At 41.5% G+C, this 9,404-nt stretch overlaps 1 pseudogene; it reads left to right on the forward strand.

Annotated features, from left to right (window-relative positions):
* The first annotated feature begins 5,945 nt into the window (after nucleotides 1-5,945).
* Nucleotides 5,946-7,910, forward strand: LOC149235077 (polygalacturonase QRT3 pseudogene; annotated as a pseudogene).
* Nucleotides 7,911-9,404: the final 1,494 nt, after the last annotated feature.

Below are 9,404 nucleotides of genomic sequence, written 5' to 3' on the forward strand. Positions count from 1 at the left end.
AAAAAAGATATTGTTAATGCAATAGAAGAATCAAGAAGCCATAAAAGAATGCACCCAACATGGAATGCTACCTTCCTGGCCTTAATACCAAAAGTAGATCAAGCTAAAGAACCCCATAGCTTCAAACCTATAGCTCTTTTCAATGTAATCTATAAAATTATGGCCACTATAATGGTAAAAGGATTACAACCCCTACTCCTAGAATTGATAGCAAAAGAAAAAATAGGGTTTGTGAAAGGAAGACAGATTGTGGATGGGATTGTAGTTGCGCAAGAGGTGATCCACTCCCTAAAGGAAACTGGAAATAAAGGAATGATGATCAAACTTGACTTAGAAAAGGCATATGATAAACTCAGCTGGCAATATCTACAAGAAATCCTTCAAGCCTACGGATTTGATGATAGATGGATAGCATGGATAATGTCCATGATATCCACACCTAGTATGTCAATCCTGCTTAATGGGACCCCTACTGACACCTTTAAACCTACCTGTTTCTTAAGACAAGGAGATCCTCTCTCACCATTCTTGTTCATCTTAGCAGCGAGTGGTTTAGGTCACTTAATCAATGACAGAGTAAGTAGAGGAGAATTCAAAGGGCTACAATTATGGAGGGAAAACTTAACTATCACAGATCAACAATTTGTGGACGATGTGATGATATACAACCAAGCAAACCTCAAGGAAGCAAAAAAAGATAGGGGAGATCTTAACAAAATTCACAAAAGCTTCAGGAACAGGGGTGAATAAAGAGAAAACTGAAATCTTCTTTTTCAACACGCCAAGAGTGAGCCAAGCCTTCCTAGCAAGAACATTGGGGTTCCAAATTGGGCAGTTCCCAACAAAATACTTAGGAGTACAATTGAGTGATCAGCAATACAGAGTAGCGAATTGGCATGGTTTGATAAGGAAAATTCAAAAAAGAATGGACAATTGGATGTTTAGAACGCTCAATACACCGAGCCGTCTCATACTCCTGAAATCAGTCCTCTATGCTATGCCAATCTATCAGATGGAAAGTCAAGCAATCCCTAAGAAAATTTTTAGAAAGTGGTGCAAATATTTAAAAAATTTCTATGGCAATGACCAAAAAAATAAAAATAAAAATGGGCATTACTTTCATGGACATGGTTAAGTAGGTCGGTATCAGAGGGAGGTCTGGGACTCAGAGACCCTTATATATTAAACCAAGTCATGGGGGAAAAATTATGGTGGAGATGGATTCAAGGAGGGAATGACCTCTGGAAATTGTTTTGGGAACAAAAATATGAGATAGCATGGACACCGGAGGGAAAAATCTGAACCTTGACATAAAAGAAAGGCTCAGCGATTTGGAACCTGGCCAATATGAATAAAGCCCTGATAAGAGACAACAACTTCTGGGAAATTTGGGAGGGAAACAAAGCAAATTCTTGGCAGGAAGGGTGGAAAAAAAGAGGTACCCTGAGTCAAGAACCCCAGTTACATGAAATACAACAGTACACAACCCAAATAGTGGAAGACATAGTAAGAAACTATTGGGTAGGGGACCAAAATAGTTATTGGAGAAAATGGAAGATGAAGAATGACTGGCTTGAAGCCCCAGAAACTGATCAATGGACTAGCGATCACAAAGAATTGGAAACCAGGAAAATAGCTATTAAAGAAGGACCAGATATAATAAGATGGGGCAAACGCATTAAAGGCATGTTCACAATATCAGAAGGCTACCATATGAAAATAGGAGGAGCTGGAAATGCAGACACAAAAAAATGGAAAAGAATCTGGTAGCTAAAAACCTAGCCAAAAGTGGTGTTTTTTACCTGGACAGTGCTACATGGGAGAGCCTTGACTTGGGATCAATTAAGACGGGAAGGGATGCACGGGCCCTCACGCTGAGCACTATGCCAAAAGCAAGAAGAAACTATGGAGCATGTCACAAATTCCTGTAATTTAAGTAACATCCCGTGGCAAAATCACCAACAAATTTTTGAGATTACAGAAAGAAAGTTAGACAACATTAAAACAACAATAGAGTTGTGGAGCAGTAAGCCATACCGCAACATAATCCTCAACCATGCTTGGAACCTGTCAATTGGGTTCTTCCTGTGGAACCTCTAGAAAGCCCGAAACAGGGTAATATTCGGAACAAAAAAAAAATGACACGGGGGAAATATGGAACCAAATTATGAGAAATATAAGGGAAACAATCACTCTGGGAAACTGGATAGAGGAATACTAGAAGACAGAAGGTACATAAACCAACATTATGAACAGACTGGAAATTAAAGTAAAAAACTCAAATAGCATAAGGAAGGTACAAGATGCAGAAAAGGTAAGAGCAGAAGAAAGTTACAGGAATCCCCCCCAAGGATTCATAAAACTAAACTTCGACGGCGTAGCCAAAGGCAACCCAAGGGAGGCGGGTATTGGAGGGATATTCAGAGATGAGGAAAGAAAGATCATAAGGGCATATGCAATGGACTGCGACATTGCCACAAACAATGAAGAAGAATATCACACACTAAACAGGAGATTGGAGATAGCGATACGAGAAGGGTACCAAAGATTGTAAATAGAAGGGGATTCTAGGCTGGTCATAGACACCATAAAACAACTACAACAAGGAGTACCTGTGGAAAAACCAAGAAAAAGTTGGAGGACGGTGTCGGTAATAACAGATGTTGAAAATCAACGCCAACGACTGGCATATACTATCTCGTCCCATGTGAAAAGGAAAGGAAATGCCCCACCGGACCTCCTCACAAACTAGGGATGCCGAAACAAAGAGCAAAAATTAGACGCAGGAGAAGCAGAGCTCAGCCAGAATGAGGAAATGAACCAAATGAAACAGGCAGTCAAGGCAGATCATTGACAACAAGAGAACTCGGGTGACGTAGATGGGAGGATAGAAGGATGAAGGCAGGCACAAGCAGATCAGCACAGATCACCCACGGAATAGTGCAGGACGAAAGAAAGGACATAGAGGACATGGATGACGGAAGAGGAAAGAGAAAGGACTGACCCGAGAAGCGGCGGGGCAAAAATGGAAAGAGGTAGGCGAAGGGAGAATAGGACAGCAGGGCCGAGAAGGGATAGTAAAGGAAAGCCAGATGGAAATGCGGAGTCAGCAAATGGACGACAAGAGCAGTCGGAAGAAGATAAACATTAATGAAGCACAGAGGACAAGACATTTGGGAAGCATCCTAAGGAAAGTGGGACGAAAAGCGAGCCACAGATGGATGGAAACGGAGACAGCTGGAGGTAAGGTTAAGACAGAGGAATGTTAAAAGAACAAAGTATGAGGGAAACCATGCATTTTGCATGTGGACGCGGAATAAGGAAGGTGGCGAGCGAGAACACATCGACGGCCAAAGACTGCTGCAGAAGATAGAACAACATAATTAGGTCGACGGGTATGTTAAATTTCCTCCCCCTCACTTGGAAAAAAGCTTTTGCATGAAGCATAATGTAGGCATGAAGTTAGAGAGGGATAATTGACATCACCTCATATTCAGTTACAGAGTTAAGGTAGTTTGGGACAAGGGAGAACCCCGAGAATCCATGGCCAGGAAAGGTGAGTATGACAGTAAGGAGAAGGGTAAACATGAAATGAAGGACCCATCCACCCATGCCCCCTACAATAGATGGGAAGACCCGAGAATTTCAAACCCTGAGACTATGCCCTTGGAAAGGCAAACCTGGAACATCCGAGAGTGGAAGCAGGTGCATGCCATAGGAGTCAGAGAATCTGGAAAAAATCAAGAGGGGGATTCTGAACTAGAGGAACCCAAACCAGGGATGGGGATAGGAAAGCTTAGGAGAGCTAGGAGGGGCCTAGAACGCAAGGCGGTCCGCTCGGCCCAGAAAAAACACGCTAACTATCATAGCGTAACCCTCAGAGATGAAAGCTCGGAACTGGAAAGTTCTTGAGAGGCCTTGGATTTGCATAAAAGAGACAACCATAACTTGAGAGGACTTACAAAGAAGGGTGGTAGTGCTACCCTCTCCAATTATACCACCCCAACGGTTAAAACTGACAACTATGTTCATAATGTGATAGGTCTAACAGACAGTAAGGGGACAACTGCAACCCAACAAGAATATTTGAAGGATCAGAGCATCAGTAAGCTGACCAGCAAAAACATGGCACCCAGGTGAAGCAAAAGAAATGTTAAGCAAGAGGCCGGAACAAGCAGTACGGGCCAGAAAAAAGGAAGGAAATCAACAGGTGAACAGGTTAAGAAACTAGTGGACGCCTACATGAAGGCAAATCCGCAGGAAATCTGGGACCAGATTTGGAGCTGGGAATGAGACCTGAGACAAAATCTATGAGGTAGAGACCTTCCCCTGCATGAGTGGGAAGAAATGGTACAAGACCCAGGCACAACAAATGGTCGGCAATCTCTCTATACCAGGACTTTGCAACAATACTGGATCATGAAACACATAGTTGCTCGCGCCATGACCCTCCATCAGGAGCACATGGAAGGGGAAGTGTTGAATCGGCAGGAGCGAAACAAGGAACCGGAACTTGGCCGAGGGGAAATGATGAAGGAACTGGCAACCATCCAGATACAAACATACAGGAACAATCTTGCTTTGGGCCGCATCAAGCAGACTTTGTCCGAGATAAAGTGGAAATTGTTCCAGCAGGGACGAGAGCTCCCAAGCCCAAGGGTGAAGTCGCAGAACACCGGAAAGAAGATGTTGAGCCCAGAAGAGAAGGAAACATTTCAGATAGCCTCCTCAGATGAGGAGTAGCTGCTTTATCTTTAGTTTTTCTATCTATAGTTTTTTGAATGTTTATGTCTGAAAGGCCAAAGAGAGGAACTTGGGAGATACTGATGATAATGATGAACTTATTTAAATTTTGGAGTGGATACAATGTTGATCGATGGCCACCTAGTTTCCCTCGGGCAGGTGGCTGGCTGATCGATGTTTTTGAATGTAAATTTTGAAAAAATAAATATAGAAAGTACTATCTTGTTTACAAAAACAAAAAAAACAAAAAGTAGAATAATTTAATATATTTTTAAATATATTATTTTAAATTGTATTTCTTTTTGTAACCTTGGTGAGACTACATTTTCATCATGTCTAATGTGTTTCAAATTTAATTAAAAAAATGTTATATTAGTCAAATCTTACTAACACAATTGATTGAAAATAAATCCACCAGAATCAAACTTCATAAAAATCTAGTCACTGTAAAATTAATTAAAAATTAAAAAATATAAATTTCCATTTTCCTCATTGAATTTGTATATTTTGCGTTTGGTTGAAAATTGAATTGAGTGTGCTTAGAAACTGCTAAAACACTTGAATAGCATAATCTGATCCATCAAAACTTGCCTTTCTGATAATTAATAACCAAAAATTGGAAACAACAATCGAAAACATATGAAAGCAAAAATGTCCAAATCAGTTTCGACTCCGCTTTTGAGAAAGGTATAAATACACTTGGAGTTTTGTTAATGCAATAATAATTTATAGCCCTCCTGTGCCGGCCAAGACAACTAACTCTTTCCCTTCAAATTCACCGCCTTCCTCATCTGTGCTCAATGAGCATCTTTGCAGGACACTACCAGAAAAATTTGCTGGTGACTCCACCTTAAAATTCTGCAGAAGAAAGATTATAAATATAGAGCACTTCAACATTCAGCACAAGAAAGAAAGATTATAAATATAAAGCACTTCAAAGTTCAGCACAAAAAAGAAAGATTATAAATATAGAGCACTTCAACATTCAGCACAAGAAAGATTATAAAGATTGCTCGGCTCCATTGGGATTTCTCTCTGCAATGGCCTTCCCGTCCGCCATTCTCTTCTGGAAAAATATTTAAAGGTATCATAATCTGGCTTTTGTCTATATTTCGTTTTTAGTAGCCTGGAATTAGAAGAGGAAGTCTCAACCTGCAAAAGGAGTAATGGGTGCCCTAGGGGCTTTTTGCGTCTTGGTTGTAATGGCGTTTCTTGGGATTTTATCCAATGTGGATTGTCACATGATTTTGACTGGTGATCACTCGAGATCCCTCTCGCAATTAAGAATGGAGAGTCGCGATTCTCCAGTCGTCAATGTTCCCAAATATTTCAGTCGAGAGGAGGCGAAGAGAGTTTCGATTGCTCGCTGGAAGAAGGCTCAGTCGCTGGCTGCGGCGTCAAGACCTCACAACACCACGGTAAGTGTACTGGAGATGGCACACTTTTCTGCAAATTGAGCAACGGAAATTAGTTTTTTTAGTGTGTTTTGTTGGTTTGCTTTTGGTTGCGCAGGTCCCATCGAATGGCCGCTTATTCTATGTTAGAAACTATGGCGCGGATCCAACCGGAGACACAGACAGCACTCATGCCCTGTTGGCTGCCATCAATGCGGCCTTCAATGTAACTACAGTCGAACAAATGATGCCAGGTGTACCTGACCTCGGAGGCGTGGAGATTCATCTCGAAGGGGGAAATTATCTCATCAGCGAACCTCTGCGGCTGCCTGCAAGCAGAGGCGGCAATGTTTTGGTATTGAAATTAAATCTCTGTATTTTTGTGGTGTATCACATTGCAGGTTTGTCCAGACGAATTACTAATTGTTTCCGCGCACACAGATTCACGGGGGAACTCTGCGGGCTTCTTCGATTTTCCCAAAAGATCGGTACTTGATCGAGCTATGGTCCTCGACTGATGCGAAGCTCAATGGGAACCTCAATGGCGATGAGCTCGCGACCGCCATCATGGGCATGGACTCGTCTGCTGGGTACTCATACGAATATGTTACTCTGCGGAATTTGATGTTCGATGCGAATTTCTTAGGCGGGGGTATTCTAGTCATCAATTCCCTTAGAACCAACATAGATAGCTGCTATATCTCGCATTTCATGTCGTCTGGCATCATGGTTCAGGGCGGGCACGAGACAGTCATCCATAATTCCTTTCTTGGACAGAGCATTACCGCGGGTGGAAGCCCCGACGAGAGTGAATTCAGTGGCGTTGCCATAAATCTCATGGGCAACGACAACACTGTAACAGATGTGGTCATTTTCTCGGCTGCTGTGGGGATTTTGTTGAGCGGTCAGGCCAATATAATAACGGGAGTCCACTGCTATAATAAGGCCACGGGCTTTGGAGGAGTTGGAATCAAACTACAGCTCGGTGGATTGACTCAGACTAGGATTCTCGGTTCTTATATGGACTACACAGGCATTGTTGCAGAAGATCCCGTGCAGCTTGATATTGTTGATAGTTTCTTTTTAGGCGACGCCTACATATTGCTGAAATCATCTCAGAGGAAAATGATATCCGGTGTCAATATTGTAAACAATATGTTTAGTGGTTCTGGGAGGGGCGTGGACATTGTTCAGTTGGACGGACAATTTCAATCCATCAATCAGATCGTTGTTGACGGGAACAATGTGGTGGGAATGGCGCTTAAATCGACCGTGGCTCGAGGCACAGTGAAGGGTCACGGGACCACATGGACCATAGATTTTAATCCCGTCCTGCTCTTCCCGAACCATATTCAGCATGTTCAGTACTCTTTCTCTACTTCTGATGCATCATTTCCGAGGCATGCTCTCAGAAATGTCTCTCAGAACGTAGTGGTGATCGAGGCGGATACTCAAGTATCTGCAACAGTTGCAGTACAGGTAGACCAGAGTGCCACTTTTGTTCAGGGCGGTTCGATTTATTCGTAGGAGACGGTCCGCTGCCTCTCTGATTATTCCATAAAGATTTTGCTAGATATTTTTACCACGGGGCAATAGTGCACAGGAAAACCCCAATCTATTTAATTCCTGTCCTTATACTTTTTGCCATTTTTTCCCTCCCGAGGCGCCAACAGAACGACGCTTGTTTGGGGGAGATTGGAGGCTTCATCATTCCCTAACCAGCTAACGGTCAATTCCCCCAATAAATGATCGGAGCTCAAGAGGAAGCCACGCTCACAGATGATAGAGAATTAGTACATGTACTTCAAAATTGTCGAAATTGCATAATTTCAGAAAAATCTATACAATTATATTAAAATGTATTCCGATATGGAAGTCTGGTTGCATGGTTTCTTAAGAATATGTGCCATTAAATTAATATATAATCCGATATGGAAGTTCACGGGGTCGGACCGGTTACCGAAATGTTTTGGTTTATGCCGAAGGCATATCTGGAAAATAGCTTTATTTGGAACTGGTCGTCCAATACGGGCGACCATTTATTGTAAAACGTAATCTTTACATTTATTGTAACAGTAAAACCCCCTTTTCTAATGTGTGGGATTCAACGCTCCGACAAGATGATAGATGAAGTTAAACTTGAATCAAGTTTAAGCCCTTCTTGGAATTTTTGGGTCGCCGAAAGTGGAAAGGGCGAGCGGTCGTGCTGACGCTCGTCCAGGGCATCTGCCCGTGCAGTCCGTTCTGCCCGAGTTTCATGTGGGGAAACTATTACGGCCCTACGTGGACTTGCCATGTCACATCGCGGGTTAATATTTAGATATTTAATTGGGTTGATAATCCTTATTTCCGAATTTTAATTTAATTATTTAAATTAATTGTTTCATAAATATTTTAATTATTAATCAGTTTAATTATATAAATTAAATGGTTTATAAATATCTTAATTCTTAATCAGTTTAATTATATAAATTAAATGCTTCATTTACAGCGTAGTATGATCCTGTTGTGTAAGTATGTCAAATTTTCAAAAAAATAGTTAATATACGCGGATCTTAAATTATATAAAATTTTATAAACTTTATAATCTTATTAATGGACTAAGAATAATTATTAAAATATAACTATGCATATGAATGGATAGTAAATTATCTCATGATTCTAATAGTTCCTTTATCATATATGTGAATTTGAATGGATCATAAATTTACCTTTAACAAAAAAGATTACCAGATTAAAATTCCAAATTAAATAAATTTTTAAACAATTTTACTCTTTTAGCCCCACAGGGGTAGGCCAATTGGTAATCACAATGCCGTGAAGTTCCTTAGAAAGGCAGGCTCTGTACTAAAGGTCAAGAGTTCAAATCCCCCGAACTAGGCCTACGCAATTTCCCAGGGGTTACTCTTTTAGCCCCACAGGGGTAGGCCAATTGGTAATCACAATGCGGTGAAGTTCCTTAGAAAGGCAGGCTCCGTACTGAAGGTCAAGAGTTCAAGAGTTCAAATCCTGCGGTGAAGTTCCTTAGAAAGGCAGGCTCCGTACTGAAGGTCAAGAGTTCAAGAGTTCAAATCCTGCGGTGAAGTTCCTTAGAAAGGCAGGCTCCGTACTGAAGGTCAAGAGTTCAAGAGTGGTCAAGAGTTCAAGAGTTCAAATCCTGCGGTGAAGTTCCTTAGAAAGGCAGGCTCCGTACTGAAGGTCAAGAGTTCAAGAGTGGTCAAGAGTTCAAGAGTTCAAATCCTGCGGTGAAGTTCCTTAGAAAGGCAG

The sequence above is a fragment of the Pinus tabuliformis genome, chromosome 8 (genome assembly GCF_031772625.1).
Source record: "Pinus tabuliformis cultivar Carrire ecotype Pingquan chromosome 8, CPIR1, whole genome shotgun sequence".
Classification (NCBI taxonomy): Eukaryota; Viridiplantae; Streptophyta; class Pinopsida; order Pinales; family Pinaceae; genus Pinus; species Pinus tabuliformis.